Genomic DNA, 10,668 nt, shown 5'->3' with positions numbered 1-10,668 from the left:
GTGTCAGCTCATGTGGGGGTCTGCTGTGCCCACCGCAAAGTGGTAGACCTGGAGATACTGAATAAGAGAGACAAAGTCTCAGCCTTCCAGAACTTTTATCGTGGGGAGAGAAGAAAGTATGAAACAAATAAATGCAAGGGTCGTCATTTTAAAAAGTGAGTGTAAATGGAAAGATAAAAATATGTGGCGATGGGGCCTGCTTGAACCTGCTGACCTTCTTGAACTAGAGGAGGGGAGGACTTAAAAATGCTCTGATTGTAGTCGACAGGAATCTCCCCAAGATGCACCAACTCCTACTGAACCCAAGCGGTGGAGTTGGGGCACAGCAGACAAGATGCTTCTGCGGGCTAGCCCAACTCGGGACTCCCTAAGCAGGCCTCCGGGCCGCTTGCCCAACTTGAGTTGCTCTTGGTGAGCAAAAGCCAACAGTGGTGTGGCAGAGGCCGAGAGTAATTAGGGCAATTAGCTATGCGTTGTTACAAGATAATTAATAGGGGAAAGTTTGCTCCTGGCAAGATTTTGGTGGTCTGCATGGGACAGAACCAAAAGGACGCAAGAGAAGGTGCCAAGGGAGAAGGCAGACACTGCTGGCGTTCCTTAGGGGTCAGTCAAGATCATATCTGCAGAAAGTTGAGGGGTAGGTGCAGAACCCGGTGACTGTGACCTCACTCCCGGCCTCCCTTCGAACTCCTCTTCAGAGTGACATATCACTCAAAAGATTAGACAGAAAGGTGCTGAAAAATCTATTCAAGAGTTTCCTGTGCCAGGGGGAACCTAAAATGGGATTCCCATCTCTGTCTTGATGGGTCCATGAGTCTGCCCCCCGTGGGTCAGAAAGGAACGTTCTGGTATGCATTTTCTCCTCCACCCCGACCATTCTGGGAGTGAAGGCAGGTCTCCCACTCCAAAGGCCTCTTTTTTTTTTTTTTTTTTTTTGCCAGCTTAGACCTCCAGCCTGCAGAACAGCAGCCTGTTGTAAGGAGCTCCGTAAACATTTGCAGATCTGTGGTTTTCTCCATCCCTGAAGCCTGGGCATGAACCTCCCTCAGAATTTAGGATACTGGCTGTGCTTGAAATGCCAGGCGAAGCCGTCTGGTCTCTTGACAAGGACCTAGTCCTCTTGGGGCTACAGTATTGGCAACATGTGCTTTCCTTTTACTGGGTACCCATTTCTCCTGCTTATCACCTGCTTAACACCTCTGTGAGTCTAACATGCCACACTCCTTACAAACTTCTCTTCCTTTTTAAAGATTTGTTATTATTTATGTGGGACTCGCATGTGTAGGTGTCCCCAGAAGCCAACAGAAGGCCCAGATCCCCCACCCCGAAGTTGGTGTTTACAGGTGACTGTGATCCACCCTCTCTCAGGGCTAGAAATAGAATCTTGGACTTCTAGAGGAGCAGCAAACACTCTTAATCCCTGAGTCATCTCTCCAGCTCCACAAAACTCCCTTCTATGGCCACCTGTGAAGTAGCCAAGACATAAGAGTGATTGCCCCATTGGGCAGACGGAGAATACACTGTTAGCAAGGTCTGCACGCACTCCATCCACTCTGCAGATGGAGATGGCAGAAAGATAACTGATAACCATCCTCCGTACAGATACCACACGAGGACTTCAGATGAATCAGAGATGCATGGGTTGCTCCATGGCTCCTGGGGACTTTGGAACACAAGTACAATCAAACTCTGAAGCCCTTCCATGATGTTGGGCCATTGCAAAACTGAGGTTCGTGTTATTCAAGAGTATGGGCGTGCCCCCTCTCTCCTCTTCTCTCTTTTTCTCTCGGTCGCTTCTTCTTCCCTTGTTTCTGAGAAACTAGCTCTTCTTGGGGCAGAGCAGGAAGCCATAGCAGGGAAATGAACTGATTTTCTATTTCTTCCCTTTTTAAGGGTCTAAGAGATAGAGAATAAAGCCTGTTGCCATGGTTATATAAACATGGGTAAATATCCCTGGCCTGAGGACGGGGGCTGGGGGACATGATTCAGTTTTGCTGAAGAGGAATCAGATGGTTCAGCCTACACCCTCCCACCTCCTGAAACTCAGTCTAGAGAGAAAATGTGGCTCTCTTAAATATAAAGGGATCAGAGGTTTTGAGACCGGCTGTCGGCATCCTTCTTAAAGACATCTAGAGCTGAAATGGAAGTCTCAGGAAGCATGTGAGCATTTGCTAGTGGGGATAAGTGGTCTGTAGATTTCCTGAAGGTGGGGGTGCACCTCCTGGAATTGGGTCCAAAAGTGTCAATCACTTGGGATTTGCACTCAGATTAGTGAGGGAGGGTAGCCCTCTTGCTCCCACTGCCAGAGCCTAAAGGTCCTGGCACCTATAGATGAGCATCAAGGGAGAGGTAGAGCCAGCTGTGCCCCAACAGAGCTCATCCTGCACTAAACAATGGAAATCCTGCCATCCTCCTGGCTTCAGATCCTGTGGCCCCACCTGAAAGGTTCCCACCCGTCAAGTCCTGGCTTAGCTATGGAGGAGGTGGTTCCCAACTTCTCATTTCCATCGGCGACAGAAGAGCTGGGAGATACATGGCCACACATGTTCTAGAAACTTCAGCATAATAGCATCCTCCCAAAGGGTGGAGCTGTGTTCCTGTTGCCCTCATTCCTCACCTCCTGTGGCTGCAGAGACCATTAGTCCCCTCCCCCCCTTATAGGCCTCTGGAGCATCAACAGGAAAGGCTGACCTTAGAGATAAACATGTGTTGTTGGAATGTGTTCAGATACCACTCCAGAACAACTACCCGGGGTCTGTTTGAACACACTGGGGAGGGGTAGGCTAGACAGAGACTTCACTCTTCTTGGAAGAGGTTAACTCCTGGCTAGCATGACATCTTCCTCTGTTGACTGGAGATGAAGGGCTGGCCTCTTGTTGCCAGGAAGGTCAAAGGGAGTGAAGCAGCTTCTACAGTGGGGAAGCCTCTTGGATTTAGAATAAAACATCACTCTGAGTTTGAATAAAAGGGGCTTTATGGCTTGGTAGAAGATTCAAAGGCACTGGACATAAAGCTCCATGAGAACACTTTAAAGATTTGGTTTATTGTGTTTATTATTTGAGTGTGTCTGTGCGTGAGTATGTGCCTGAGGAATTCAGAGTCTTCAGATATCCCAAAGCTAAGGTTACAGGGGCTCAGAAGTTTGACATGAAGAAGAACAGCCATCACTCTTAACTGCTGAGCCATCTCTCCAGTCCTAGCGCTCTGTAAGTTGATACTGTTCTCCTTGTTTGCCATTATTTACTTGTGTAATGGAAGACTGAGTTCGTTTATCTTCATATTTTGAACGTAGAAAGGCATGAGGGTGGGAGCATGGGGCAGCTAGTCACACTGCATACCAGCCAGGAAGCAGAGGACAGTAATCCGTTCTCTCTAGTGACGGGCAGAAAGTCGTACCCTGCACCTACAGCTACACAGAAGAAATAAAGGGTGTGCCCTAAGGTAGCACTTCACTAAAATGGTGAGACCCACTCAAGGAGATAGTCCTGGTAGGTCCTTGTCCATGGAACTTTCATGGCTGATCCCCTGGTACTGATAGACATCACCATATCCATACTTTAGATTCCTCACGGCTACTTGACTTTAAGATCGGGAGATCAGTCATGCAGGTGCTAATTCTTATGGGAGAGGAATGGAAGGGAGGTGTTGGAGGAAGAAAAGGTAGCATTTTGAATAAGCATGTATACATGGCTTCCCAGCTCTCTTACCTCAACAATTCAGTGAGTTTTATTGTTGTTGTTATTATTATTATCATTATTTGAGAGAGAATCTTGTTTTGTTGCCCTGGTAGGATTCCTTACATAGCCCAGGCAACAATCCTCCTGCCTCTGCCTCTAAAATGTTGAGATTACCATCATGCTTAGCTCATTGGGAATGTAAAAAATAAGTTAGTGTAAATAACACATGTTTAATCTGCGGGCTGATTGTCATGATCTGGAATTACTGGTAGCTGTGGGCTTGGTGCTTACAGCGCCTAAACTGTGGTTTCTTCACTCCTTAGGGAACAAATATTTCCATTTTGTAAACTTTTTTGTTGTCAGAATCCCAACTACAAAGAATACCTGAAGAATGTTAGAGAAAATGAGGCATGTTGGTTAAGGGAAATACTTATGGTATTTGTGCAAACCAATGCTGGTAGATGTCTATTGTACCAAGAAGGCTAGCGGCTTGCTTCCTGGACCCTCCTGAGGACATTCTACAATGTCTGCCTCTCTAGAGGCACAGCACTGGCTTCTCTGTAATCTTAGCAGGCCCTGGAACTCAGGGTAAAAGCTATTTTCCTACCTACTACTTGGCCCCTTCCACCAGCTGTAAGCAAGCACCAGGGGTTGCCAGCCTGTCAGGGAGAGACTTGTTAGCAAGTGATTAAGGGAGGCTATCTGCTCCTCCTGAGGCTGTGAGGTAAGCAGAAAATGAGGTCAGTTCTCAAGTTTGGCCTCTACCAGGCTGGCTCCTCAGTCTCTTCTGGTATTTTGTAGGGGCCAAGGAACTGAGCAAGCGCTAATCACTTGTCAACTTGGAGCGGAGTAGAGATTTCAACCAGGACACCCTGAAAGGAAGCAGAGCCAAGGATGACAGCTGACAGGCAGAACTCTCTTCTGAGTCTCCAGTGACTACCATCAGCAATGGTCTGTACCAAGAGACTCGGGTTCCCAGATAGGAAAGGCAGGCGGCCAAGAAATCGCGTCACACTTTACAAATGGCTGTGCACACCAAAGCACTGGAGCTGAGCACACACAGGAGTTGAACGCTGGGGAGTTTGACGGCCTCCTCCTCCCCAGCATCGGGCAGGCTTCCTTTGCTGTGATCATTCCCCCGTGAATCATCATCCGTAGAAAATGAAGGAGGCAATGGAGGGTGAGTAATGAATTCCCCCAAATGGTCTTTCGGGTCTCTGCGTGAAGAGTTTTGAAAACAACTTGCATTTGAGATTTCTGATGTACAACATAGGATTTTGGAGCCACAGAGGACCTTGTAGGAAAATCAAGGCTTGTAACTCCATGGGAAGGCTGGAAAAGATGATAACCAAAACTTGAATCTCTAGTCTGCCAATGGAAAGAGTCCTGACATGGCATGCACGGAGCCTCCCTCATATCAGGCCCATATTTATTTATTTTTTTGAAACTAGGGATGTGGATCTTCAGTTTTCCTTTCTTCAGAGGAGAGAGGGAAAACATGAGACAGAGACACCTGCGGCAGGGGATGCTAGATCCACCCACCATCACTTCAGAATCTACCCTCTCAGTCATTCTGTTCATTGTGTGGCCTTGAACCAATAAGATAACGTCTTTGGGTTTCAGGCTTGTGCTCTATGATTGCTACAGGTTTAAACACTCTTAACAGTCTGAATTTCCTGCCTAAGTGTATTATTATTTTACAAGCCAGGAAAGCAAAGTACAGAGTGTTGTGACCTGCCCGAGGTTACCAAGATGCTAATGATAGAATTAGCATAGAGATCATGCCCAATGGACTGCAACCACTGACCCCCCCCAGACAAGACCTCCTTCCCTTCCGTCTCCCCTCTAGAGTAGCTATTCACAACCTGTGGGTCAAGACCCCCTGGGAGGTCGCATATCAGATATTTACATTACAAGTCATAACAGTAGCAAACTTACAGTTATGAAATACCAATGAGAATACTTTTACGATTGGGGGTCACCACAATAAGAGGCCCTGTATTAAAGGGTCACAGCATTAGAAGGTTGAGAACCACTGTTCTAAAGGAATCCAAATCCTTTCCTTAGAAGTGCCCTAGTCAATGTTTTCAGCTATACTGGAGATGCTGGGGTTGAGTGTAGCCAGTCATAACACTAAGGCGGAGTTTAAAAGGCCAGTGGTATTTGTCTAGTATCCTGTCTGTGTACTGTTAGCCTTTTCCAGGGCATGAGTGGTGACGTGGGGAATGAGGTCAATGTAGGCCTGCCATGGCACACACACACACTCCCCTTGATGACGTTTCCAGTTGTTTGTCTTCTGTGGTGGTAAGTTTTTTGTTTGTTTGTTTGTTTGTTTTTTTAACTTGACACAAGCTTAGGTCCTCTGGGAAAAAGGAAACTTCAGTTGAGAAAATGTCCTCATGAGACTGGCCTGTAGGTAAATCTGTGAGGCATTTACTCTATTAATGGCTGATGTGGGAGGGCCTAGGCCACTGTGGACCATGACACCCCAGGGCAGGTGGTCCTGGGCTGTATAAGCAAGAAGGCTGAGCAAGCCATGAAGAGCAAGCCAGTAAGCCGTGTTCCTCTGTGGCCTCTGCTTCCATTCCTGCCTCTAGGTTCCTGCCTTGCGTTTCTGCCCTGACTTCCTTCTATGAAGGGATGCAAACTGAGAGTCAAATAAATACATTCTTTCCTCCTGAGGTGCTTTTGGTTGTGATTTTTTTTTTTTTTTATCACAGCAACAGAAAACAACCTAGGACCTCTTCTCTGAGCACATCTGCCCCCTCCGCTCTGTCTGCAGGCTGCTCGTTAACTAGCCTGCAGCCTGGGGTGTGTAATGAGCGTGCCTGGGAGACAAGGTGTGACAAGATCCCAGCTGTGCCCACTGATTGGTGTTTGCCATCTTTGGCAGAATCCCCAGCCCCGTGTGTTCCCTACTGAAGAAGAGATTGAGAGGGGCCATGTGTCAACAGCGTCATTGGTGTGTACCTGACGTGAGAACCAGGGCATGCGGGTGAGGAATGACTCTGCTCACAGTGGTGCTCTGTCCCTGTGCATGCTGCATGCGTGAGAGCGTATGCGTGGCTCAGATACCCAAGGAGCTCACACCTCCTGGCGAGTGGAAAATGAGCTTTGGCAGGTGAGGAACTGGGTGACAGGTGAGGAAGCCAGCGGGGTATCGGTGTTGTCCGCCTACTCTCGCCGTTTGCTGGGGCTGCTAACAATATCTTCCCACCTTGCCTCCTGCCCTTAATTACAATTAGAGTGAGTGGAAATGACGCGGAAGGGCTTGGGCGAGTGGGCAAGGGACAGGAGCATGTTGGAATGGCCTCCTGATCTTTGGAAACTAGCCATGTGTTTTGCAGGTAGGCTGCGCAAGGCCATTTGGGAATTGGCATTTTCCTGCCCGGTATGCAGGCTGCGCAGCTTACATTCTAGTGGGTGGAAGAAAAGGCCAATCTCTAGGGACTAAATCCTAGGAAATCCTGCCATATGGTGCAAAGCTAGAGGCGGTGTGTGCCAGGACTAGGAAGCAAGAAGTCTGGGTTCCTGGATTGACTGTAGGTCAGCTCCCTAGTCTTTACTGCCTCAGTTTCTTTAGCAATGGCGTGAAGCTAGCCCTCCTATTACTTCTTGCCTGTCATGGAGGGAAAGTACACGAAGGCCCTTAGAAATGTCACAAGATGCGTTCTAAATGTGCATGAGGCCTCAGTGCCAGGGGAATTTGCCAGGCTTCCTGGGAGGCAGCAGTCTGCCTCTGCATCAGTTTCCACATCCTGGGCTCAGACAGATCCTTCAGCAGGGCACAGCCACAAATCCCATCACCTCCCTACAGTCAGCAAATAAGGGAAAGGACCGGCTGATGCTCTGCCTCTGTCTGATCTTCTTACCAGCGCCCTCCCCACCCCAGCAGAGGCGATGATCCTGCCGCCTCCCTCCTCTTCTCGGAGCTGTCAGTTTAATTTAACAAGGTTGCAGGAGAGGATTGATTTGATCAAGTCAGTTGCTGTATCTATCCCACTCAGAGGTCCCTCAGTGTCACCACCGAGGCTCAGATTAGACAGTGACAATTATTTCCTTTCTGGCTATTGCCTCCCCCCTCCCCCTTTCCCTCGAGGGAGCAAGGGGGCAGACCAATCTCCTGGGACCTAAGAATAGATGCGGGAGGATCAGAGGAGGCAAACAGGCTCTGGCCGCAGAAAGCCCCTCTCCGCGCCTTACATGGCCTTGTTTAAGGCTGAGCAGAAACCCAGAGGGTGGGGAGAGAGCAAACCGTGAGTGGCGCTGCCTTGCAAAGGCTCAGGGCGGCCTAAGGACAGAGCTCTGCCTTCTCTGATGGAAACGTCTCCCTGACAGTGGGCAGGCAGAGGTGGAAGGGTGGGTAGGTGGCTGGGTGCTCTACCTCACCCCACCCCAGCGCAAGCATTTGTGTCCAGGCTCTCAGCCTGGATTCTGGGACCTCTGAGGGTGGAAGACAATGGCAGGAGCAAGGTGAGGCTCCATCCATCCTGGTTTCCGTGGCTCTGTTCTTTGCGAGAAAGTAGGAGTGACAGCAGGAGCTGCTGCTAGGGCTTCCAGAAATACTTGAGTGTGAAGTAAGTGGTGTGGTGGTAGTGGTCATGCTGGTGTGTGTGTGTGGGGGGGGGGGGGGTGTGTGCTGGTGATGGTGGTAGTGGCTGGAGGGCCAGGCAAAGAAGGTCCAGAAAGTTTAGAATTCCACAGTGAATCTTTCATGACTTGTAACCCTTTCATTTCTCCCTCTTTCTAGGCTGTAGGTGCTAAGGGCCTCTCGCTCTCTTGAGCAGCTCATAGAAGAAAAGCAAAGGGCTCTTGAGCGGAGTCTTCACCGAGGATCGTGAAATCCCTTTTCCTTTGCTCATCTGTGTCATACTCTTCCATAGGCCCAGCAACCGACGGGTACACCAGTCTTTGGGCCCTCTCCAGGGTCCCCTCTGAGCCACTTATCTCTCACTCCGATATCCAGCAGACCTCGCCATGCCTAGGAGGCAACTATGATCAGTAGAAAGGCTTCCTGACAGTTCCAGGGAGAATCCCTTCCGATGCATATTCAATTGAGCACATTTCATAGAGGGTGACAGCCGCTTTATCAATTAAATTCCACATCCCCGGCTTTAGAGACACCACAAATCTCCCTACCTAATAAATCACAGGCCCCCGGTTATTGTTAAATGTCCCGTCAGTCTCTAATAAACTCCCTGCCAAAAGGGACAGGTTATTTATTATCCTGCTTGGACAAGAATGAATTGGGCCCCTTTCTCAGAAGAAGAGCAAACACACCGCCTTCCTCTCTAAAGATTGGGGCAGTGGTGTTAAATGGGGCAATCAATCAACTCAGGCCCTGAGCAGAGGGGAATCTGGTCAGAGTATACGTGGGAGGACGGCCTAGGGCTCTGATCCCAAAGCCAGCCCTGCAGATTCTCGTAGCCAGAGGTGCTTGTTCAAACTGCAGGGGCTTAGACGTCTGGTGCAGATCGCCCATACCCAGTTCCATTCTGAGGAAGTACTGAAAAGTCCATTGATATGGTCGTGGGACATTTGTAAAAAAGGTTATTTTCCTCGTTAGGAAAGGACAATCAGGATTGAGTCGGGTGTCAGGACAACGCACTGATAAATTTGAGGCAAGGTTGTGTTCCTTTACTGCGCATGAACTGGAGAATGGACAGAGGAAGTGGGAAAGTCTGGGGACAGAAGCCAGCGGAGGTTCAGGGTGAGCAGCATACAGCCAGTGCTGGAGCTGAGAAAGCAAGACCCAGGAGCGGGCAGGTCTGCAAGCCGGGTGCAAAGAGCGCCTTGCCATCATCTGCCTCAGTAGATATGAAGCTTAGCGATGCGCCCAGGTTTGCAAATTAAGTTCTAGCTCCTCCAGCTTCCGGCGAATCGAGTCCCATTTCTATTTCCAACCGTGTTTCTCTTCACTGTTATATAACACGGCCCTCTTTGAAAGAGCATGACAAGCTCATTGTATATTCCTCGCGGTGACAAACGAGGCATTCCTTAACCTGGAGCCAATAATACATCCCTCTAGCCTCATTTCCCGGAACGGCTGCCATCCCAGCCTCCGTTCACACTGGAGGACTTACCTTCTCTAAGCTTCTAAAGTTCCTGATGCTTCCACGCCCCTTCACAGACTGTTCTATCACCCAGAATAGCTTCCTGAGAATTGTCTGCCTGCTAAGGTCTCCTGCCGCCCCCACTGCCTGAGGAGTTGCAGGGAGAAGCGGCATCCTGGACGAGCAGTAGAGAATATCAGCCTCACTTCTCCCGGGGACACCAGTTTCAGCTCCAGGTACTGACACTGCCCCCTGAGTGCTGGGCTCGGGGAAGGAAGACATCCAGCGTGCAGTTTTCCTCTGGGTTTCAGGCACCCTTTAAAGCACTTTGACTTGGTGTAAGGATGAGAAGAACGGAGAAGAAAGAGAGCTGCTGCTCTCTGAATCCCCAAAGCTGTTTCCCTCAGTTTCCCAGAACTTCTCACTCCCACATGACAACCCCACTTTGAGCAAGGAAGGACCTGAAAAATGTCAGTACCGCTCAGGATGTTACACCAGCTTGGGCTGCTTGCATAGCTCATACTTGATGGCTTTTTCCCAGCTGGGCTGCCAGCTCTTTTAGGACAGGCAGAAGAGGTAGGAGTCTGGGCTCTGGTTGGCTTCAGGAGCTCTGGAACCCTGAACAGGTTCTCTTCTGAGGAGTTATCAGAGGGCAGCGGCTGTTTCCCATTGCTCTTGAAAGTCTCTGTGGGTCACGAAGCCTGGCCTCCAGCTTATCTCTCTTGCCTCCTCAAAGCTCACTCTGTTAGAGTTTGACTGGGAAATGTCCTCAGTAGGCTCATGTGTTTCTGGTCCCCAGCGTGTGGTGCAGTTTTGGGGAGGTGGAGGACATGAAGACTGGATAAGGATATAGGCCACTGAGAGTGGGCCTTGAGGATTACGGCTCAGTCCTCCTTTGGGTCCTACTGTCTGCTTTCTGATTTGCCAAGGTGTGAACC

The sequence above is a fragment of the Microtus oregoni genome, unplaced genomic scaffold (genome assembly GCF_018167655.1).
Source record: "Microtus oregoni isolate MIOR12 unplaced genomic scaffold, Mior012 000054F_ref0000373, whole genome shotgun sequence".
Lineage (NCBI taxonomy): Eukaryota > Metazoa > Chordata > Mammalia > Rodentia > Cricetidae > Microtus > Microtus oregoni.
This window is presented reverse-complemented; position numbering follows the sequence as displayed.